The sequence below is a fragment of the Balaenoptera physalus genome (genome assembly GCF_965194825.1).
Source record: "Balaenoptera physalus genome assembly, chromosome: 4".
NCBI classification, from domain to species: Eukaryota; Metazoa; Chordata; class Mammalia; order Artiodactyla; family Balaenopteridae; genus Balaenoptera; species Balaenoptera physalus.
This window is the reverse complement of record NC_138891.1, coordinates 55748015-55774117: the sequence shown is the minus strand read 5'-3', so window position 1 is coordinate 55774117 and position 26103 is coordinate 55748015.

Here is a 26103-nt window from a genome sequence, read left to right as displayed (position 1 = left end):
AGTTAACCTAATCACATTGCAAAGTCCTACTTGCCATATATGGTAACATCCACAGTTCCCAGGGATTAAAATCTGGATATCGGATATCTTTGAGGGTCATTATTTGATCTACCACATGGAGTATGATTTGCATATTATATCATTAACTCATTTTGAGTGTGAAATTCCATGATTTTTAATAAATTTGCAGTTGTACAACAATAAGCATAATTTAGTAAGAACAGTTCCTTTACTCTAAGAAAAAACTTTATGCCAGTTTACAGTTACTCTTTCTTGCTGCTCCCAGTACCAATCACTAATCTACTTTCTTTCACTATAGATTTGACCATTTCTTTTTATTTTAATTTATTTTATTTAAGTATAGTTGATTTACAATGTTGTGTTAATTTCTGCTGCAGAGCAAAGTGATTCAGATAGATAGATTGATAGATAGATAGATAGATAGATCGATAGATAGATAGATAAAATTATATCTATATTCTTTTTCATTATGGTTTATCATGGGATATTGAATATAGTTCCCTGTGCTATTCAGCAGGACCTTGTTGTTTATCCATTCTATATATAATGGTTTGCATCTGCTAATCCCAAACTCCCAGTCCATTTCTCCTCCACCCACCTCTCCCTTGGCAACCACAGATCTGTTCTCTATGTCTGTGAGTCTGTTTCTGTTTCATAGATAAGTTCATTTGTGTCATATTTTAGATTCCACATATAAGTAATATATGGTATTTGTCTTTCTCTTTCTGACTTGCTTCACTTAATATGATAATCTCTAGTTGCATCCATGTTGTTGCAAATGGCATTATTTCATCCTTTTCTATGGATGAGTAGTATTCCATCATGTATATGTACATCTTTTTTATCCACTCATCTGTTAATAGACATTTAGGTTTTTTCCATGTCTTGGCTATTGTGAATAGTGCTGCTATGAACATAAGGGTGCATGTATCTTTTTGAATTATGGTTTTTGTATGAATATATGCCCAGGGGTGGGATTGCAGGATCATATGGTAGTTCTATTTTTAGTTTTTTTAGGAACCTCCATACTGTTTCCCATTGTGGCTGCATCAATTTACATTCCCACTGACAGTGCAAGAGGGTTCCCTTTTCTCCACACCCTCTCCAGCATATGTTATTTGTAGACTTTTTAATGATGGCCATTCTGACTGGTGTTAGGTGATACCTCAGTGTAGTTTTGATTTGCATTTCTCTAATAATTAGTGATGTTGAACATATCTTCTTGTGTCTGTTGGCCATCTGTATGTATTCTTTGGAGAAATATCTATTTAGGTCCTCTGCCCATTTTTCAGTTGGGTTGTTTGGATTTTTGTTATTGAATTGTATGTGCTGTTTGTATATTTTGGAGATTGATAAATTTGGCTATTTCTTATATGAACATTTCATATAAATGGAATCATCATATATGTTATTTTATGTCTGGCTTCTTTCACTTAGCATAATATTTGAAGTTCATTTATATTGTATTATGTTTCAGTAGCCTATCCTTTCTACTCATGAATTACAGTATATTCCATTTTGTGGATATATCACATTTTGTCCATCCCATTCACCACTGATAGGCATTTGTATAGTTTTCACTTGTTCCCCATTATTTAAAATGCTCTTGTGAACACTTATGTACAAGTCTCTGTATGGACATATATTCTTATTTCTCTTCAATCAAAATCTAGGAGTTGTGTTGCTGAGTCATATGGTAATATATGTTTAACATTTTAAAAAACTTTCAAGTTCTTTTCTAAAGTGGCTGCAACATTTAAAATTCCAATAAGAAATGTATGTGGGTTCTGGTTTCTCCACATCTTTGACAAGACATGTTATTGCTTGTCTTTTTTATCATAGCCATTTTACAAGGTGTGGTTTTAATATGCATCTCCTTAATGGCTAATGGTTTTAAGCACCCTTTTATGTGCTTATTAACCATTTTAGATACTATTTTGTGAAATAGTTATTCAAATAATTTGCCCAGCATCTGGGTCTATAGGGCTGGTCCTGGACTGGGACAGACTGGGAATCTGGTTTTGAGGGAGGCAGCCTGGAGGCTGGGGCCACAGGGTTGACCTGGCCCTAGGGCAAGCCGGGAGTTGTGCTCAGCCTAGATGTAAGGTCAGCTTGGTGCTGGGGTGGGCCAGGGGGCAGGGGCTTCAGTAGTTTACCTAGTAATGGGCCTGGCCAGGAGACCAGGTTTGCAGGTACCTACAAGGAGCTTGAGTTCATGTGGGCTGATTGGAAGGTGGGGGCCATAAAAGCCTCCCAGGGCCACAGGAGCTGGCCAGTGCTGGGTGTGCTAGGAATCTGGGTTCACAGGATCCTGCAGGGAGCCACCTAGGGCCATGGGAGTTAGTATGGTACTGGGGCAGGCCAGCTCTGAGGTCCATGGTGAAGTTGGCACTGACATCACCATCCATCTCCTACAGGGAGAATGTCTCTCTGCTCTGGGTGGCCCATGCTTGGGGAAAGGTTGATAAGGGTAGTGTGAGTCTACCTTTCCTATTCTCCTCAATGTGTCTTCACTTATTTTTGTGTTTCACCTAGATTCTGTAATCCCTCACCTGGAATCCTTGACTCTTGTATAGGTGTTTTCCTGTACAGATAATTGTTCAAATTGATGTTTCTGGGAGGGGACCAGAGCTAGAAATTCCACCATCATTTTGCTGACATCATTTCCCTGGTAAAATGTTCTAAATGAAAAAGACTTCATTTCACATTTAGTGAGCTATTAAAAATATGTGTAAATAGTTAGGCAATATCATGAAACCACCAAGCTGAAGACATCTGCATTAAATCCAGATGCCAATCACATTCAAGTTCCATGCAAACTCATTTAGAAGTTTCAAATAGTGACTAAAGAAAAAAAATTTTCCTCATGCCACTACTTTCCCTAGATCTTACTGTAGGATACTAAATATCATCTTTGAAAAGAGATAAGCCATGTATTTTTAAAATGTTACATAGTCTCTCCTCGAAATCACATTTTGCTTCCTTAAATGGAGAATTACAGATTAGACCTCATGACACTTAAGAACTCATAATTTTTCGTATTTAAAGAAATTTTTCTTGTTATTTCTAACAGTTATCACATGTTTATAAATTAATTTGTATGGTTAAATAAAACAATGGGATTTGTGGTCCTATAATCAAGCTAACTTTCATTCTTATTCTGTAGATAACTTTGTGGAAACTCACATAGGGCTACAGACTTTACACACATAATCAGCTGATTGCATCCTGACAATAGGCCTGTGAGGTATATACTATTGCCATTTTACAGCTGAGGACACTGCTCAAAATTATACAAGTAAAGAGCTACCTTAATTACTATATTATTCTGTATTTCCTTTGAAAAAATGGAAAGACAAGCCCAATTCCCACATCCTGTTAAATGTGAAATAGGTAAAATTATTTAGTCATTGATAAACACTTTGAGACTATACATTACTAACTTACCAAAAATAAATGCACCTAATGCAATTTCTTAACATAAAAATATAACCTAAGGACAATATTGCAGGGAACCAATAATTTGTAACCAGTTAGATATTTTGAGTTAAAGTTATATATTATCTAATATATAATAGTCTAATTTTCAAATTGAATAATAATAATTATGCTTATTATAATTTGAATGTACACTTTCATGATTCCTCAACAAATTAATTACTAATAAGATGTTATGAACTGAATGATATCTCCCCAAAATTCAAATGTTAAAGCCTTAACCTCCAATGTGACTATAATTGGAGATAGAGCCTTTCAGGAAGTAATTAAGGTTAAATAAGGTCCTAAGGGTGAAGCCCTAATCCAATAGAACAGGTGTCCTTATAAGAAAAGGAAGAGAGACTTTCCTTGTGGTGCAGTGGTTAAGAATCTGCCTGCCAATGAAGGGAACATAGGTTTGAGCCCTGGTCCAGGAAGATCCCACATGACGCAGAGCAACTAAGCCTGTGATCCACAACTACTGAGCCTGCATGCCACACTACTACTGAAGCCTACGTGCCTAGAGCCTGTGCTCTGCAACAAGAGAAGCCACCGCAATGAGAAGCCCATGCACCACAACAAAGAGTAGCCCCCACTAGCCACAACTAGAGAAAGCCCGTGTGCAGCAACGAAGACCCAACACAGCCAAAAATAAATAAATAAATAAATAAATTAATTAATTTAAAAAAAAAAAGAAAAGGAAGAGACACCAGAGATCTCTTTCTCTCTCTGCACATACAGAGGAAAGGTCATGTGAGGACACAGTAGGAAGGTGACTATCTGCAAGCCAGGAAGAGAGGCCTCACCAGAAACCAACCCTGACAGCAACTTGATCTTGGACTTCAGCTTCTAAAACTGGGAGAAATAACTTTCTGTTGCTTAATCCATCCAGACTGTGGTATCTAATTATAGCAGACTGAGCTGACTAATACAGAAGACATAGAGTCTATTTATTGCTTTAACATATGTGCTGTGTTTGTGTTACTTACTTACTTCAGAAGAGTAAGGCAAAGTTACACTGTAGTAACATATGATCCCCAAATCTCAGTGGTATATAACCACAGTGGTTTATTTCTTGATCACATTTCACAATCACCATGTCTAGGATGAAGCTTTGCTCCACACTTTCTTTATTCCAGAACCCAAGCTGCCAGAGTAAACCCTAACAAGCCCATCTCGTGGCAAAGGGATAAAAAGGGATGGTGAACCATGAGCTGGCTCCTAAAGCTTCTACTCAGAAATGACACATTTTACATCTACATATGTGTTATAGGCCAAAGTAAGCCATAAGACCACTCCTTACGTCAAAGGGACAAGGAAGTATAATCCTCCTGCTGGGAAAGGGGACAAATATATAACCTGACACAAGAGAGAGGGTCACATAAACCATCTCATCTAGCAAAATTATAACACTAGTTAAAAATTAACTCTTCTCTAAATATCCATACATACAATGGTCGAATAAACTATGATTCCTCCCCAAAATGGAGTGTTAGGAAGCTTTAAAAAGAATGAGGAATATGTCTATGAACTGATATGAAATGATTTCAGATACATATGGTGAAACCAAAACAAACTGTATATTGTGAAAAGAGTACAGAAGTGTATCTATTGTATACTATCTTTCATGTAAGAAAAAAGGAATATATGAAATTATTCATGCATCCACTGATTCGTGCAAAAGATATGCAAGAATGATAGGCCAGAAACTAGACTGATTATCTGAAGATGTAGGTGGGTATAGGTTGGAAAGTATTAAGGAAATGGGAATATGTTAAAAGGGATGAAGGGAGTGTGGAACTTCTATGAGTATCTTTTTGTATCACTCTGACTTTTAGAACCATTGAAATAGTTCACATTCCACAATAATAAATATTTTAAATCAACCAGGATGTGGGAGAAACCTAAAATGCACTACAAACAGTAACATGTAAATTTAATTGTATCGCAAATGAGTAACATGAGCAAAACTAAGTAGGTGGGAAGTAGGCGGGAATAAAAGGACTAACCTAACTTTGGAAAACAACATTTCAACTCTACAGTGCAAAGTTAAATACAAAGGAACTGTACTCAGAGAATGCTAAAATAAAACCGGGAGCATTAAATCAGAATCAGAGGTATCAGTATGAACTCATGGTTATATATGTATATAAAGTCATACACATAGGTGATATATAGAAATAAATAATATATGCCCTAGCTTTGTCCACTGACAGGGCCTACAAGCAATGCATACAACTAACAACCAGATTTTGGTTTCTAAATACCATTTACTAATAAAAGGAAGCAGGGGTCCTTGGAGAAATGACTGATTCCAGGGTTGAGGCAGGGAAAAAAATAAAAGATGAGTCTGGAATATGTTGTTATTACAAAGTAAGGAAGTGCTCAGAAAAGGATTGAGTCATGTTGGGATAAACTGAAAGAGCTCGCAATAGCCAAAAATGGAACAGTTTGATCAACAATATAGATATAGCATTTTATTAGTATAGTATTTTATTGTAGTCCATAGAATATATTCTATGTACTACTTATTTAATATATTATGTACATTCTATATATTTACATCCATTCTGATATAAGTATTCAATTGATTAAATAAATGTGAGTATTGTAGGCAAGAATCATTGAAAGATGATGCTAAAGTTAGTGCAAAAATTATGATGATAAATGGGATCTATGCTTACACTCAAAATATCCCCACACATGGTTCTTACTTAACTGCAAGGATGGAAATAGCAACTCTACAGTGGAGAAATCTGGCAGGCACCACCTAAAACAAGAAACTGAAGTCAACATCACAAGTAGTAAGTAATGTTCATATCATATACCCCTCATATGATGGCCTGAAAAGGGCACAAAATCACTTCTGTGGTATTTTTAGCAAAAATACATAACCTTAATCCTGAGAAAACATCAGACAGACTCAAATTGAGAGACTCTTTACAAAATAACTGGCCAGTAGCATCAAGGTTGTACAAGACAAACAAAAACATTGTGGAACTGAGACAGACCGTGAGAGACTAATGAGACATGACGAGTAAATGCAAGGTGGGATCCTGCACTGGAGCCTCTTCACTTACTTGCTAACTGCTCCCATAGAGCTGAACATGGCTGAAGAAGCACTCTCACTAGCCTCATTTCAGATTCAAGGCCAGGAACCTCAAGTGTACTTCTAATACTGCACAATAATCATACCACGTTCCTTTATTCATTGACTCCCTCACACTCCTTGATAAGCATTTCACCTTATCCTGTCCTCATGTAAAAAACTCTACTTCATCTTTATTCTCAATTTATAATCTTGTTTTCTATTTCACTAGGAAAATCAAAGCAACCAGAAAGAAACTCCCAGCGTTACACCGTGGCACCTGATATCATCTGCTTTCATATGGTGGCTGCTTTTTTGTTAATAGAGTTGCACAGATCATGGTCCTACTTAATGCCAAACATTTGTCTTACACTCTAAAGTTCATTCCTTCTCACCTCTCTAGTGTATCATTACAACTTTCCCATTTCACTCCTATACCATTGTTTTCTCTCTGCTGCATCATTCCTATGAGACATTATCTTGCTAACTTGCCTTGAAAAAATCACTTTGACACAACCACGCCTCCATTTCTCTGCTCCCCTTTACAGCTAAATCCTTTAAAAGAATTGTCAATATTTTCCCCCTCCCATTCCTCTCTATCCATTGTCCATCAAATCCACTTCAATATTGATTTTGCCACTAGCACTCCATTAAACTTGTTCTTGTCATGTCAGCAATTACCTCTACATTGCTAAATCCAATACTCAATTAACAGCTATTATAATGCTTGACCTATTAGCAGTCAAGTTGATCTGTCCTTCCTCCTTAAGAAACATTTTTTTTTTCTTTTTTCCAATTGGTTTCCTAAAACTACAAAATTACGGTTTTCGTCCTATGTCACTCCTAAGGTCAAACTTTGGAGTGCCCTATACTCAATCCTTGGACCTCTTATTTTCTCTATTACATCACTTCATAGATGTTTTCATTCAGTTGCATGCACTTAAATAGCACCCATATGCTAATGATTCCCAAATATATATCTCTATCTCTAACATAATATATAATTTATTACTTGTTACATTTATTGAAAGTCCTATCTTTACCTGCAGTAGAATATAAGATTAATGAGGATTTATATATTCCTCATTTTATATATATATATATATATATTCCTTTATATATTCCTTGTTGTATCTCTACCATGTAGAATAGTACACAGTAGGTGCTCAATAAATATTTAATCAATGCATGAATGAAAAGCCTCAGCTTCATCATCAATAGCATAGAGATAAATTATGCCACAGCTTTCTTTCCAGATAAAACAAATGTTCTTTTGTAGATATAAAATGTTGAACAAATGAGTGGTAGTAGTATACTCCTCAATAGCTAGTAATGTAATCCTCTGAAGTAACTTATTGTTTTCTCTTTAGACCAAAATATGTCATGGATGTGGATGATAAAATGCAAAAGACTAAAATTAATAACTTATTCTTCAAAGATTTTTCCAAACACTATTCACTTTCAGATATTGAAAATCATATTTGTTATTAATTTTTATTGGAGTATAGTTGCTTTACAATGTTGTGTTAATTTCTGCTATACAGCAAAGTGAATCATCTATGCATATACATATGTCTCCTCTTTCTTGGATTTCCTTCCCATTTAGGTCACCACAGAGTACTGAGTAGAGTTCCGTGTGCTATACAGTAGGTTCTCACTAGTTATCTATTTTATGCATAGTATCAGTAGTGTATATATGTCAATCCCAATCTCCCAATTCATCCCACCCCCACCCCCATTTTCTCCCTTGGTATCCATACGTTTGTTCTCTACGTCTGTGTCTCTATTTCTGCTTTGCAAATAAGACCATCTATACCATTTTTCTATGTTCCACATATATGCGTTAATATATGATATTTGTTTTTCTCTTTCTGACTTACTTCACTCTGTATGACAGTCTCTAGGTCCATCCACATCTCTGCAAATGGCACAATTCCATTCCTTTTTATGGCGGAGTAATATTCCATTATATATATGTACCGCATCTTCTTTATCCATTCGTCTGTAGATGGACATTTAGGTTGCTTCCATGTCCTGGCTATTGGAAATAGAGCTGCAATAAACACTGGGGGGCAAGTGTTTTTTTGAATTATGATTTTCTCTGGGTATATGCCCAGTAGTGGGATTGCTGGGTCATATGGTAATTCTATTTTTAGTATTTTAAGGAACCTCCCTACTGTTCTCCATAGTGGCTGTATCGATTTACATTCCCACCAACAGTGCAAGAGGGTTCCCTTATCTCCACACCCTCTTCAGCATTTATTGTTTGTAGATTTTTTGATGATGGCCGTTCTGACTGGTGTGAGGTGATACCTCATTGTAGGGTTTATTTATTTATTTGTTTGTTTGTTTATTTATTTATTTCTGGGTGTATTGGGTCTTCGTTGCTGTGCCCTGGCTTTCTCTAGTTGCAGCGAGCAGGGGCTACTCTCCATTGAGGTGCGCGGGCTTCTCATTGCGGTGGCTTCTCTTGTTGTGGGGCACGGGCTCCAGGCCTGCGGGCTTCAGTAGTTGTGGCTCATGGGCTCTAGAGCCCAGGGTCAGTAGTTGTTACGCACAGGCTTAGGTGCTCCACGATAATGTGGGATCTTCCCGGACCAGGGCTTGAACCTGTGTGCTCTGCATTGGCAGGCGGATTCTTAACCGCTGAGCCACGAGGGAAGCCCATCATTGTAGTTTTGATTTGCATTTCTCTAATAATTAGTGATGTTGAGCATATTTTCATGTGTTTGTTGGCCATCTGTATGTCTTATTTTTAATGAGCTTACATGGAATGAAGTTATCCCTCAAGAGAGAAATATGGCCAGTAAGAATTTCATTCCAAATAATATCACATTTACAGGTTCTAGGCATTAGGTTGCAGACATATCCTTTTGAAAGCCACAGTTCAGCTCAAACAGTAATGATAAAATTAGACATTCTTTTTTCAAAATTATTTTATTGTTTTGCACCTTCTCTCTTTCCTTGTTCCTACTTTTATGTATATGTCAAGACTCACTATGATATTTCTTACCTTCAAAATTACTTTAGGATAGGTGAATATCCTAAGCTATGTAGTTTTTTCTTTAGGAAAAAAAGAGAAAGCTTTTAAGCCTTGAAGTAAAGATTTACATTTTTCAACAGTGTTAGAATGCACTTTAGTATTGCTAGTAATAGCTTCAATTATTTTCTTAAAGTCTTTAAAGATTTCTCAAAGTACAGCAAATTCACTTAGGCTAAAGACATGTCTAAATGTATAAAAGAGCCAGTTGAAGGCTATAGGCAAACCTCAATTTAGCATGTGAAGATGAGCATTTGGCAAAAAAGGTTGTGACAATGGATATACTGAAGAAGATAAAAGAGTAGTCACTGAGTAGCACAGTTTTAACGAACTGACCCAGAGTATAAAAAGATATTTAGAGTCATAATTAGAGAACAGTAATTCATACCTGAAATTATATGTGAATACCCTACAGTAAAATGCTGGAGTTTTGGGTTGAATCAATTCAATACTTTAAATGTAATCCAGTGTTTACCGTTTTTGTGAGAGAGACAAGAGCTAAAACTTACCTTCCCTCAAAGGCAGCACTGACTGTGAGAAATGCCCTGTGTAAGAGCACATTTTTTAAAACAAAGAATTTTAGCTCCGAGATATTAGCAACTGAGCTAACAGTAGAAATTGGCCTGTTCCTTCTACCCTCCAAACACAATACTTTCTGCTGCTGTGTATCTTAAATACCCAATGAGACAGCTTGAAAGTTCACCATAGTTTAAAAATATCCATTTTCATAGGGCAAACTCAGTTGGCAGACAACACAAATAGTATAATGAATTAGAGAAATCCTGGTTGTTCCCACTGAAATCCCTTGAGCCTAACATGGAATTCAGTCTGACACCAAATTATTCCTAAGAATTCAGAGGAAGATCTCAAATAACGTGCAGGCTGTTTGGGGCAGCAAAATTACTGCTAACAATTAACAGATAGAGGCTATCCCATCTTCGCACCTGAAATAACAATATTGAAGAATTAGGTTTTGATCTTAACCTGTTCTTCACACCCAGCTGATTTTTTGTTTCTTCTCTCCTATTTCTACTCTCTTATTCATTCTGCCGAATGCCTGATTCCTTCATTAAGCCAAAATTTCCTGAATTCCTACTATGTGCCAGGCACAAAGATCAGTAAATTATAAAGCATCTGCTCTCACAGGGATTCTTTATTAACTCCATATAGCTACTGCTTATGGGGCACTTCACACCGTGTTCATTGTTTATGATGATTAACTCACTTAATGCTCACAACAACCTGTGGATGCAGGCATTAGTATGATCTTCATTTTATAAATGAGAAAACAAAGGCTTATGGAAGTTCAATAACATATCCAAAGTCAGAAAGTCAGAAAGTGTAGAGCTGGCTTTGAGCCCAGGCTTCCTGACTTTAAAGGCAGGCCCTCAGCGACTGTGTTATCACACTCTGTCAACATGGCCCTTCCACGCATTCCCCACCTTCAAAGCTACCCTGTGTTGTTTAGTTTCTCCACAAAGCTTTACCCTTTTCATTCTTGATGATGAGCCGATGGTGAGCTCCAGCAATGAGCCTGCGTCCTCTCTACAATAGTTGCTGTTTTCACTCTCCAGATATCTTTCTACTGCTCTAGAAGATCTTCAGTGCCTGCTAGTGAACAGAGCAGTGACAGAGCAGCTGGTGAGGATCCCTCAAGGAGGCAGCCAGAGGAAGGAAGGGAAGAATGGCCTTTCAGTGAGAAAGAAACTGAGCTGAAAATATAGGGATGAGAAATACGACTCATATCCTGGTTGTGGCAGGATCTAAAAAAGATATTATTTTTAGTGACAATCTGTGGGGATTCCATTGGATCTTAACCAGATCTGGCTCATAAAGGTCAAAGGGATGAAGCTGGCTCTGGTTTTTTTTTTAAGAAAACAATGACTACATTCTGTTTGTGCCAGCCTTCATCGTCTGCCTCAGAGTGGACACAGAATGTTACTATATCCAAGAAAAAGACTAAACATGAATTTATCTATTTCAGACATTGCTCAGTAGAGCCAGAAATCCAAACCGGTATATCTGATGGGACTCTGACACAATCTCTGAATGGAGCAATGAAATTCATGTGTCTGATGTCTCAGTTCTTCTCTGAACAACTCTGTGTGAGGCAGTGACCATGTTGATTTCTTAGATTGTGCAGCTGTTTCTGCCAGACAAAGAGAATCAGGAAGAAGAAAGATTTTCCCATTTAAGTCTTAGTAGAGCATATTTTGGCAAGCAAAGAGAATAACAAAACGGTATGCTCTGGAGGCTAGAGTTTAAGAGCCATGCACTTTAAAAAAAATTTATTTTATTGAAGTATCGTTGATTTACAATGTTGTGTTAATTTCTGCTGTACAGCCAAGTGATTCAGTTATACATATATATGCATTCTTTTTCATATTCATTTCCTTTATGGTTTATCACAGGTTATTGAATATAGTTCCCTGTGCAATACAGTAGGACCTTGTTGTTTACCCATCCTATATATAATAGTTTGTATAAGAGTCATGCACTTTTGAGCAGACCTAGCTGTTCTGAATTTAGATTTTAATAATCAAGTGAAAAACTGGCTAAGGTTGAAAACTTTAGAATCAGGAACCTGGGCTCAAATCTAGTCTCTACTACTTACTAGCTGAGTGATCTCAATTACATTGTTGACCCCTGAAAGCCTTGCCTACACCATCCATAAAATAAACATAACAACATTCCCTACTAGAATAAATGGAATAATGTAAGTAAAACATCAGAAAGAGTCCCTAACTCACAGCAGACAATAAATAGTAGCTCTTTTTGTTTTTATGTCATAATGGCAGGTGCTAGGATAATCTTTTTTTTTTTTAATAAATTTATTTATTTATTTTTGGCTATGTTGGGTCTTCGTTTCTGTGCGAGGGCTCTCTCTAGTTGCGGCGAGCGGGGGCCACTCTTCATCATGGTGCGCAGGCCTCTCACTGTCGCGGCCTCTCTTGTTGCGGAGCACAGGCTCCAGACACGCAGGCTCAGTAGTTGTGGCTCACGGGCCTAGTTGCTCCGTGGCATGTGGGATCTTCCCAGACCAGGGCTCGAACCCGTGTCCCCTGCATTGGCAGGCGGATTCTCAACCACTGCACCACCAGGGAAGCCCTAGGATAATCTTTTTAAGTTCTAATTAATAGGAAGAGAACAGAAGAATAAAAGACCTCAATTTAGAATTCCAAAGCTTCTCAGAATTTTTGCACTGAAGACTAGGTTTATTTTCCCTGGAGTTTGGGTAGCCATGTGAGACCAGCAGTGGACTAGACCTCAGCAACACCATGTCAGGATGGGTTCAACTCCATGACACATATCAGATCAGTGCCGGCTCCTTCAGGGCAGGCACCTACCTCAGGGATATTTATGAGGCCTCTGGAATTTTTGATGTCATCAAGCTGAGCTAGACATACACACACAACACTCCATGGGGGGAAAAGTAAAACTTTGCTTTTTGACAAGAAAAGTGGAATGATGTTAAAACTTTGCTAGTTCCACTTAAATAAGACACAGCCCTCACAGACCCCAGTTCTCTAAGCTATAAAACCTTCCACCTTCTGCCAGGAATGCTTATAAATTGTGACTCATCTCGCAGCACCCATTAGCAATCTTCACTGCTAAATTGATACTTTCAACATGATAAGTGCCTTTCTAGCCTGTGAATGAGCACCGAACTGCCTTTCCACTTAGAAGTGAGGTGGAGGAATTTTTGTTGTTGTTGAGTTCAGCTATGTTACCTGAGCTACCATAGAGTCCCCTGCAAAGGCTCTACCTGTAACTCCTGCTTAGCAGTGTGTGAGGAAACAGTCTTAACACTTTAATCTTTGTTCCCACACCAATGAAATAATAATTATTTCAAGTCATATTTCAACTCCATCCAAATAATGTAAAGGTTTCACAGACTTCAGTTTATTACAGTGTCCCCCCTTTTCCACAGGGGATACATTCCAAGATTAGCAACAATAAATATAATAATAATAATAAAATAGAACAATTATAACAATATACTATAAAAAAGTTATGTGAATGTGGTCTTTCTCTCAAAATATAACATTGTACTCACTTTTCTTCTTTTTGTGATGATGTGAGATGCCTACATGATGAGATGAAATGAAGTGAACAACGTAGGCGTTGTGATGTAGTGTCAGGCTGCTGTTGACCTGCTGACCATACATCTGAAGGGGGACCATCTGCTTTGTGTGATCCTGGATCACCCACCATGATGATGTTTTTTGGTTGGATGTTAGGAGCAGATGATGTTGATGGTTGAGTATCCCAGGCAGGACGGAGTGGCACAGTGGGAGATGTTATTACTCTACTCAGAATGCTGTGGCACACAATTTAAAATTTATGATTTGTTTATTTCTAGAATTTTCCATTTAATATTTTCAGACTGCGGTTGACTGCAGGTAACTGAGGCCACAGAAGGAGAAACTTGTGGATGTATATGTATTGCATCTGATAGGTGACCATCTTCAAAATGAGAAATGGGGTTACTGGGGAACAAAAATTTCTTGACACTGATTCATGCAATAAAATAGAGTTGTTCCTTTGAAGAACATAGAAACTTGCTATCAGTACTTTCAGGTTAATATCAGAGCCCTTCTATCAATAAAATTACAAAGTAATTTCTGTTGTTTTCTTTAAATGACCCTATACTCTACTTGAGTATATTTTTGATGATAATTTTCCTAAAAAATTAATAGGTAAGATGGAAAGATAGTACAAGTTCAGTGGTAACTAAGACTGTGAGGGGAACTCTTTTATCATCAATATTGAAATAAGAGAGAAAGAAAATGATGAGCAAGAGGTTCAGTAAAAATAGATTAATCTGAAAATTGTATGCTGTCAGGAATGTGGCCAATAGAGACAGAAAATTATTTGTATGCCTAAGAGTATCATTAAACCTGTGGAAGAAAATAATATACAGTTTATTAACAAAACAAAACAAAAATAAAAAAGAAATAATTTGTGGGAAAAAAATCTGAATAGATAGGAGATATACTTTATAACCAAAATTGGCAAAGAAAGATGACAGTCTAACATATGCACAGTAATAGATAAATAAAAGAGAAATAGGAGTGACAATAAAAATAAGCCACTAAAGATGAGATGGAGAAGATTAATGACAAAGGAATAATGCATCAGTGAGAAATGAAATTACTATTGAAGGTGAGAAAAGTCCATAAATAAATGTACTGGTATTATTTTCAGAATGTTTTCAATTTTAATTTCAGGCTTCAAATACAGTTAAAGCAGAGTAATGTAAGAGACTTAAGAATTATGCTAGGTGCAAAATTAAACTTTAATTCTATTTTAAAGAGGGAGAGGGAGGGAAAAGACCATAAAAATTTCCTTAATGAGAAAACAGTTTGATGTTACTTGTTGAATACAATGTCAGAATCAGATATTATAGAATGTTCTCAATAACATTCTACGTACTCAGTGATACACTTTTCTGCAGCACCCAAGTTTCAGGATTAACAAATATAAAGACATTTTCCTTGCTGAGTTTACTGTATAAGTTATAGCGGTTGTTTACTGAACATACATTACTTACTTTAGTTCCTTCATCTATTTAGTCTGTTCCTTACAACAACTACACATTTATCTTTATCTATTAATAGGATAGGCTGAAACAGAGAGGTTAAGAAACTTGCTAAAAGCACACAGTCTGCAAGGGCTGGAAATCAAATGTATATGTGTGACTTCAGATCATTCAGTCCTTAAACATGGCTGGCTGGAGGGAGTTTGTATGTGTAATTGGGAGAGTTACTTACATGATAGATATCACATTATTACTTCCATATCTTTCTACTTATTCCCTAGTTAACTCATATATTTATTACCTTAGCTCCATTTTGGAGAAAGACCGAGTAAAAAAACAGTTCAAAATAGATAGTAGCAAGATAAATGATAAAAACATAAAAAATTAAATCTCTCCAGATAAGTTGTAGGGTACTTAAAATCGTTTTCTATTCCTTTGTCTATTTCTGTAATAGGTAGACTAGTATAAAACACAAAAGACAGCTTCCATAAGCATTCACTGAATAAATTATACTGGTCAATCTTATTAAATTTCCAAAGCCTGCCATATATAGAACTAATAAAATTGATCTTCAGAAATTACAAAAATAAATAATAATAAGATTCAGGTAGAGAGAAGAAGATTGAAGAATAGTGAAAAACTGATAAACCTGCATGATACATTAATAATAACAGGTAGCATTTATTGACCTTTACTTTGTGCCTGGCATTGTTCTAAGAATTTTACACAGATTAACCTCTTTTAATCTGCATTATAATCCTATAAAGAATTAAGCAACATTATTATTGAATTACCAATATTCAAACTTTTTTTAAATAACATTTTTATTTTACAATAGTCTTAGATTTACAGAAAAATGGCAAAGATAGGACAGAGTTCTCATATATCTCACACTAAATTTGTCTTATTATTAATGTTTTACTTCAGTATGTGTATTAGTCAGGGTTCTCCAGAGAAACAGACCAATAGGATACATATATATAATACATATATACAACATATATATATTTTCTCTCTCTCTCTATATATATATGCTATTTATTTAGGTATTATTCAGAATTGGCTCATGTGATTATGGATCCTGAGAAGTCCTATGATCTGCCCTCTGCAAACTGGAGACTCAGGAGACCTAGAGGTGCAAATTCCAATCCAAGTGCAAGAAAAGAGCCAGGTCCCATTTCAAAAACAATCGCGCAGAGAGCAAATTCTTCTTTATCCTGCCTTTTATTTTGTTCAGGCCTCCTATGGATTGGATGGGACCCACTGGCATTGGGGTGGACCATCTGCTTTACTCAGTCTACTGATTTGTATGTAAATCTCATCCAGAAACAACCTCACAGACACACATAGACTAATGTTTAACCAAATATGTAGGCACCCTGTGCTCCAGTCAAGTTGACACATAATATTAACCATCACAAATGTTACATTTGTCATACTTAATGAACCAGTATTGATACATTATTATTAACTAAAGTTTACACTTGACTCAGATTTTTTAGTTTTTACCTAATGTTCTTTTCAATTCCAAATCCTATCCAGGGTACCACATTACATTTAGTTATCATAGCTCCTTAGGTTCCTCTTGGCTTTGATAGTTTCTCAGACTTACCTTGTTTTTGATGAACTTGACAATTTTGAGGAGTACTGGTCAGGTGTTTTGTTTTATACCCTACTCTTTGAATTTGTTTGATGTGTTTCTCATGATTAATCTGGGATTATGGGTTGCTGAGAGGAAGATCACAGAGGTAAAGTGCCATTTTCATTCATCATATCAAAGATACATAATATCAAAATGACATAACTGTTGATCACCTGGCCGAGATAGTGTTTTTTCAGGTTTCTTTTGGAAGAAAGTATGCAAGTCAGCACTTAATTAGTGGGGAGTTATGTTGTACTTCCTTGAGGTCAGAGTAGCTACATAAATTATTTGAGATTCTTCTGCATGAAAGATTTGCCTATTCTCCACCATTTATTTATTTATTCAATCATTTATTTATGTCATTTATGGACTCAGGTTATTTACTTTACACTTTGTGCTAAAATCTGATCCTACTTTATTTGTTGCTCAAATTGCTCTAGCTCTGGGGATTTGGAGCTCTTTAAGTTGGCTCCTTTGTTCTTTACCTGGAGGTAAAACCTATAAAAGAATGGGCCTCCCCTGACTGCTGATCCTAGGAGTTTTTCATTCTCACACTAGTCCACACTCAGCCTCTCCTAATTCAACCAAAGTATATTTAAGTGTTCCTCCCAGTTGATTGCTTCAATGACTTTTGCTCCAAGTAAGCAGATCTGGTCTCTAACTCTCCAGGTGAGCCTGTCTCACCAGATTTTAGTAGTGGTTTGCCCTGAAACTTCAGCTCCTTGATGGGTCCAAGAAAAGTTAATTGCTTTTCAGTTTGTTTAACTTTTTCTTGTTGTGAGGATAGGAGTGTGGCCTCTGAGCTCTTTATCTATTAAACTTGAAACAGGAAGTAGTCAACCACCTTTGACCTACTATTATTACCTCTTTTTTACAGGTGGTGAAATTGAGGGCCAAAGAGCTCACATAACTTGCTCAAGGTTATGCTCTGGGAATTGCTGAGTCAAAGGCATGATCTTAACCACTATGGTGTACTCTCTCCATATCACATAAAACTATTAAAGTTATGAATAAAATTATGTTGGAGCAATGAAAAGGAGGAACTAACTCTATAAAGGAAAGCCTCATGAAAGAGATGACATGAGCTGCTGCAGAGAATGGCGAGTTTGCTAGGCAAGGGAGAATGGGGACTTCTAGGCAAAGGAACAACAGATGTAAAGGCATGCAGACATTAAAAACAATGTCATTTGTTCGGATTCAGTTGTTGAAGTGGAGGATATATGTTCAGGACACTAATAAATCTGGAGACAGGCCCTGTCCTTGTGAAGGGCTGTCCTAAGGGCTGTTCATGGAATTTATAACTGACAAAGAATGGACAGAGTCTTTTAAAGTGAAGAAGGATTCATTAGAAAGATGGCCCATAGGAGGTGAGAGGTAGCAAGAACTTAGTTAAGAGACTTTAACTGAGGCAAGAATAAAACATGAGGGATGTGTGTTTACATACTTAAGAGTTTATGTGTAATGTTTGATTACCTGTGGATAAAACAAAAATTGCAAAACACAATCTCTCAAGAGGCTGATTCAAATCTCTACAAGTTTTCTCTGTTGCTAATTAAATCTCTCATCAGTATATAGCACCTAGGGTAGATGAACTTATTTACAAAACAGAAATAGACTCACAGACTTCGAAAACAAACTTATGGTTACCAAAGAGGGGAGGGATAAATTAGGAATTTTGGATTAACATATACACAGTACTATATATAAAATAATCAACAAGGACCTACTTCATAGCACAAGGAACTCTACTCAATATTCTGTAATAACCTCTATGGGAAAAGAATCTGAAAATGATTGGAGATATATATATATATTTGCTGTACACCTGAAACTAACATGACACTGTAAGTGAACTATACTACAAAAAATAAAAAAATAAATTTAAATTAAAAAAACATAAAGTTCTCATCAGTATACAGCACCTAGGGTAGATGGCTTTCATGAGACGTTTTCTCTATATTATGACTACTGACATCACAGAGATTTGAACTCACAATAATGCTACTGTTTATTACTTACATCACATTACTATTTTTTTATAAAAACATGCCCTGTTATTAAAACCACACTTGTAATTAAAAAATAACAAGTAGCATAATCTCAAAGTATTCCTATAGAAAATGATTGAACATAGTTATAATTTCAGAAAAAGCAATTTAAACAAACAATAGACAATGCACCTTTAAGGCGCCTTCTTTCACCCAAGCACACTTGTTTTGAATATGACTTAGGATAATCACCATAATACATGTAAGGTGGAATTTATTCTTACCTTTTTCTCTAAATTCTATGAGTTTTGGCATTGTTTGTGCACCCCTTGGCAACGTTCTTCCAGACTACATTTCTGTAGAACAATTTATGGCAAATGGAACTTTGTGTTCAGTTCTTTGTCTTCTGACTACTATATTGACACTCACTTTCTTCCCATGATGCTCATACTCATTCCTATTAACATTGTAGAGTTTATCTATGTATCCATGCTGACCTCAAATAAAAATTGAAACTCAAAGGAAAGACAATAACAATTGTCACCTCTGAGTCTTGTACCTTATTTTCTGCCACCCTTTAACAGGAAGCCTAACACTTAAAAAAACAAACAAAACTAAAAGGAAACCAGTTGCTTCAATAATTAAATAGGAAATATTGGTGCTCCTACCTCCTTCTGGTGTTCAAAATCTAGGCTAGTGTAAGGGTGGTAGCTAACTCATTTACTCTCCGTAGTCACCAGTTTGAATTAGGGAACAGCTCCGTACAATAATTTCAAACAGATTTTATTACATGATTTTCCAAAGTTATAACAAGAGGAGTTGGGAGAAAGAATTAGGCTGGGCTAAAAGTGGAGTGCCTGCTCATTATTGTCTAGGACTAGAATTGTCTGAGTGAGGGACCCTGACCCCAAATCTTCAGAGACATTGAAACTAAGCATGAAAAATGAAAACTAGGTTAGAAGGCAAAATCAGTAACCCACAAAAGGGAGCCAAAATGAGTAACCAAACCAAAATAGAGTGAAGTTGTTGGGAAGAAATAGATATAAAGAACAGGAACACAGCAATGATAAGGCTGGGGGATAAAGAAAAAAAAAAAAAAAGAGTTATCTATTAAGTGACAAACTTTAAAAAACTGAGCATCAAATTCAAATATGAAAAGTTAAAAATTGCTCCATTCTCTGTATGTCTCTGTCTTTGTCTCTGTCTCTGTCCCTGTCCCTGTCCCAGTGTTGGTATATGTGGGAAGATGCTCTTTTGCAGAAAAAAGGTACCATATGGCCCAGACAAAGCTCAGAGGAAAGCAGGATTTCAGGCTCCATTGGACTAGCAAGACTAGATACACAATCATCATTAAACAAACAAATAATAATAATAACAGTTCCACTGGCAATGTAAAATTTAATTAGTTTACATTTTTGTAAATAGCAAGTTAATTTTAGTGAAATAACAACAAAAAAATCATGAAGCCGAAAAAGTCTCAAATAACCAGGGACAATGTTAGTGATATGTAAATAGTTTAAAATAATAGTGTTAGTCTCAAAGTGTTATTATATTACCTAGTGTGGAATAAGTTTGCTTGACTGTTGAATAGTAAAGTTTCTTCAATGACTACTATATAGAACCTATAACATAATATATAATATATTCATTGAATAAAAAATATTTAGTATGTCAAATATTAAATAGATTAGTAAGGTTGATTCCAGGAAATTCAATGAAATTCAAAGAAAGCATCCAAATTAAGAAAGGAAATGGATAAAGGAAAAGTTGTAAAATATTTAAAGAGATGTGAACATAATGGGTCAAGCAGCCTTTATCTGCTCAGAGGATTTTGCAAGAATAAACCTATTAAAGGAATAAATTTACTGAAAATCTCGCCCTACTGTGGTTATAATGAAACTCATTTAAATGAATACTTGATAAATGCATAAATGAATAAAGATGAAATGAATAAATGAATGAAAAGGGAACATAAATACTAAATGGTGGAAATTAAATGAATAATTCTCTTGAATAAATCAGCTTCACTTGTGTTTGCCAGAATTCTGTATAGAGCAATACCATCTACAATGGTTATTCTGAATGGACCATGGTAATGAATTTATCTACACAAGAAGTATATAAATTTATGGCTGTAATCAATATACTCTAAACATACTTCATTAAGTACTCTGTCCTTTAAGTGCCTTAACACAATATCTAAATGATATTTTTTTCACTGAGTTAGATTATTCAATATTTCTTTCAATAATTCTTTAACACTGAGACTACTTATGTTCCTGGGAATAGGAGGGATCCTTCTCCATGTGTTTTCTTCTCACAACATTAAACATATTAGCCTAATTACTCTCTTAATATCATACTTATTCTTCTGGAACATTTCCAGTTGTCCTTTCTATGGCTATTTTTGGATTAGGTCAACACAAACCATATTGAATCCCAGTCACGTTGTAGAATTTAGGATAAGGCAATGTTTTGTGTTTGTCTTCTGAGTAGCCAAGAAATTTTTTCTTTAATTCCTAAACTAATCTTTTAAAAGGGGGAATTGTTCATAAAAAACACACATTTTCCTACCATGAAGAAAAATGACTAGAATTTTTGGAAAATAAAACTTATGAGTATTTTATAAGCAATTAGGGTTTCATACATTTAAGTTTCTGGAGAAAAATCATCTCTTGAAGGCCAAAGTTCTCAGATCCTGCTCAAATGAATAGATAAGCCTCATTCATTTGTGATTAGAAGAGTGATTATATTGAATTAAGTCAATATTTTTTATATCCATGAAAAATGTGAACAATTAAAAAGATAATCCTCTTCTTTTAAACTTTCAATCTTAACACAGTTAATTTGCTTACAGTACTGATTCATTTTAAATAGTGCAAATGTAAACGTTAGCCTGATTCACTTTGAATTATTGCCAAATCCAAATTAGTGGGCTCTAAACTCAAAGTTTTTAATTCTAGTTTTAAAAAAAATAAATCTTACAAAGTTCTAATTATTAATCCAGCAAATTAGAAGGTATGTACTTTTTGAAAATGTACCAAATTAGCTTGGGGGAAACTTTGTCCCTGTGCCAGATCTACAATTGGCTCACTATACAATTTCAAACATATTTTACAGTTTTATCTAAATGTTCTAAGTGCAGAATTATCTATATATTTTTAAAGTGTTTTCATTTGCTTTTTAAAATTGTATTTATTTATTCTAATGTAATTAATACATACAAAGGAATATATACCATTTATAAATTAAAATGCATAATAATAATAATTTCTCTAAGTACCCCCAACTCAATAACTAGAGCATTTCAAATGCTCGTGCATTCTCATATGTGTCCCCCTCCAACCCTTTGTCCTGCCTCTTCCGTATTTATCATTCTGTTGTTTTTAAAATAGTCTTATCATAGATGTTTATATCCCTAAAAGTTATTATTTTTGCTGTTTAGTCCATAAAAGCAACACACTATATGTAATTTTCTGAGACCTATTTTCACTCAAATTATTTTTTGAACACAGCACTATTTATCTATAGTATATTACTTTTTATTTTGAAATTTATTTCACTTTCTAATCATACCATACTTTATGTATTCTTCTGAGAAAATATATTTTGGTGGTTCTCCTAATTCTTTCATTTAGCAGATATTTATTGAACACCTACTAGCTGCTAAGTACTCTTTCAATAGAAAACACACACACAAACACACACACAATTTCTTGTTCCTCATGGAGTTTATATTCTAATGAGGGTGAACATTGTTATATGTGACATATATGGAACCACTTCTCATATGGTATCAAAATATTCTAATTTATAAGATAATATAAAATGTTCATATTTTATTAATATTAAAAATATTTTACATGTGGTTAAACCAATTTAATTTCAATCATTGGTTAATTTTTCTATCATTTTCTTACATGAATGAAAGTATATATTGATATTATTGACATTTGGTAGGGAAAGTCATCTCATCTTTCTCTTTTTCAAGTTTATTTTGGCTATTCTTAGCCCTTTGCTTTCCCATATATAGAAAAATATCTCAGAGAATTTTATTTGAATTACATTGACTCTATAGATAGATTTTGGGAGACTTCATAATCACTATGATAGATTTGTCAACTTCTCCCTGTACTTTTATCAATTTTTCTATATATATTTATACTAGTTTATTAGGTACATCTAAGTTTGAAATGGTTATATCTTCCTGAATTTTGTCAAAATGTAATGATGCTTTTCAGCCCTAATAATGCTTTTGTCCTTAATTTAATGCATGTGTATTAAGTGTTCAGTAAATACTAGGAACTTGAGATGCAAAATAGGATAATGGAGCATCAAACATTTTGACCATTTCAAGTATTTCTTTGGGCCTGATTCCTTCTGAACGCATCACCCCAAAATATGCCGCTCTGGCAGATTGACTATTTTGAGTTAAAGGCACGTGAGAAACAGCAAAGATAAGAAAAACATTCTGACCTTCCTTCTTTTTCTTAAAAGCAGGATATGAAACTCCTCTGTGAAAGATATCCTCCATATGCTAGAAAAGTAACATTCTTATCATCAGGAACGAGAAGTTGAGACTAAGAGAATTTTATACAAACAGCCTTTGTTAAAATAATTCTTTTCTTGTCTTCCTTTAGCCTCCCCATATAGTTTACTTACTTTTCCACAATTGCCTTTGTTCAACCTAATATAAAAGCATCTAAGTTTCACCATTTCTTTGGGTCTTCATTCCTTATGAAGGCTCCCATATCACATAAAACTTACATTAAATACATTTGTATGCCTTCCTTCTGCTGATGGCTTATGTCAGTTTAATTCTCAGACTCCAACAAAAAAACAAACAAACAAACAAATAAAAACAAACCCTAATAGAGTAAGGATAATATATTGCCTCCCCTGTGGTAGTGAGAGATATTGGCAGGAAACAAAATCATAAGGGGTCCTAAGAGCCTTGTTAGGAAGACCAAACTTTTCTGAAAACTCTGCCTGTCTGGCTTGGCTGTGCCTACATAATGTGCCACTGCAAATGTGATCTGGGCTCGTATCACTGAGTTTCCTCTGTTTATCCAGGAAAAATCAGTTCAACATTATTAGATGACAGTTCTGCATCTGTACTGTTTCCACTTTCATAACAGGAATTTTCTTAACAAAACCTGATTTTCTTTGAGATTTACAGTCTTCAATGGAGCCCATCTACTGATCCCACTCCCATCTCTGGAGGTGGTTCTTATAGGCTTAAAATCAGTTGTCTCTTTTGATAGTAATTGGTTCAGAAATGAGCATGTGATTCAATTTAGGTCAATGTAACTGAAGGAGAGGTTTCCTGAAGCTTCTAGAAAGGCCTTTTCTGTTCTAGAGTTACCTAGTATATGGATGGTAGAGAACTTTGTTCTTCTTCTGGATATTGTTTTAACCAAATTTAAGATCTGGAGCTGCTATAACTATTAAACTATAACTGCCTCAGGATGAAAGGACATGAAGAGGAGCAGAGCAAAGAGAATCCTACAGAAATGGAACAGGGATCATTGGATTTAAGCCAACTCTACCCCTGGATTTTTTCTTGTGGGTCCCTAGGACTTTATAAATTTTAAAGGTTTGTTTGAGTTGTATTTTCTGTAGGGTGTCTATACATCACAATTTGTCCCAAATCAGGTGGATTTATGCCTCTTGTCCCAGCGAGGTTACAGTGGTGCCCCTTTCAAGATCAAAACCATCCTGGTTTGGATGATGAATTATGTAGTCACCGTCCTTCTACACAGGTGTTCAACCAGTGCACCAGCACAGAGCCTTATACCCAGAAGGTACTCCTTTTGGATTTAACGCTCTGAGCTTGCTTCTTAAAATTCTTAATTTTATCTTTGAATTTGTGGTTTTTAAGTGAAGCCCAGTGATACAATGAAACGTAAATCAGGGACTTGGAGCTCATATGCATTCTCGCCTCTCAGCACCTTCCTGGGGTGGGTTTTGGTCTACCTGCTCCCTGCTCCTGCCCAGCAGCGATGGCTGTACTCCACTCTTGGCCAGGGTTGGGCTCAGAGACAGGGACACTTGAAGTCTGGCTCAACAAGTTTTAGGGCAGGGCCTCAAGCACCTGTAAGGGTCTGCACTCCTGTCAGTTTCTCTGTGCCCGGGGGAGGGGAGGTTGTGTGTAATATGAAATAGAAAAATTTAAAAACACCATGACAGTAAATAGAGAAACTGTGTAAGAAAGGAAAAACCTTCTTTTCTGTTTTTTGAACAATGAGCACGACATTTTCATTGTGGAATGGGCCCTAGAAATTATGTAGCTGGCCCCAGTAATCATTCTAATACCACCTAAAGTCATCCTATGGAACATGGCAGATTCTGTGTCCACCTACCTCATAATAACCAAATGAGAACCAGGCGTAGACAGTGGGCCTCCAGCATGTTCAACCACGAGGTTACCATTCACACAATACATTAAATGAACGGCACTCGAATAGCACTCCCTGGAGTTACATAACACACAGTACTAAGATCTATTTACAAAAAAGTATCCTTTCCCAGAAAAGCGGGTTAAGAACAATAGTTCTAAATCTAAAAAAAAAAAAAAAATTCTTTGCTTTCATATATGTTCTTTTCAAGATTCCTTTAAAAAGTGAGTAATACATTTAGTTTTATTTAAGAAATATTTTTTGGCAATTAAGTTTTAATTGATCTTTTATTCTTTACATCTTGAAATTATGATTTCTTAAGACATATATTACTAATACTGAAGTACATTTAAATATTTTTTGTGAGTATAGGAGATAAACCCTTGACAAGAGTTACTTTCCACTATGATCATTTAACAACTGAGGAATTCAGTGCCGTGAGAATTCGATTCTTATCTCTTTATTTTTTATCTATTTATTTTCACTGGATCATCCACTGATTTCTAATGTTTTGTATTTGAGGATATTTAAAGTTCAGCATGTTTACTTATGTATGAAAGACATTTACTCATTCTAATAATTGTTAAGATTTTTACGATTAGGTTAAGGAGAAAAGTTTATTAAATTCTTCAAAAATCTACATAACCTCCCCATATTCAGAAAGACCAAATAATAACCAAAAAAATCCTCTGTTTCTTTATAGAAAAGCAGTTTTTTGAAGTAAATATACCATAGTTTTATAGTTTTAAGTAGGTGAGTGAAAAAACTGTAGCATCTTTGATTTTAAAAAAAGAGAAAAAGATAGATCTTAGGAGAGTAGTCCTTAAGACTTGCTGACTGCTCTGCTATGAATCCACTTGGAACTGGAGTGTGTTAGCAGTGTTTGAAAGATATAAAGTGCTCTCCA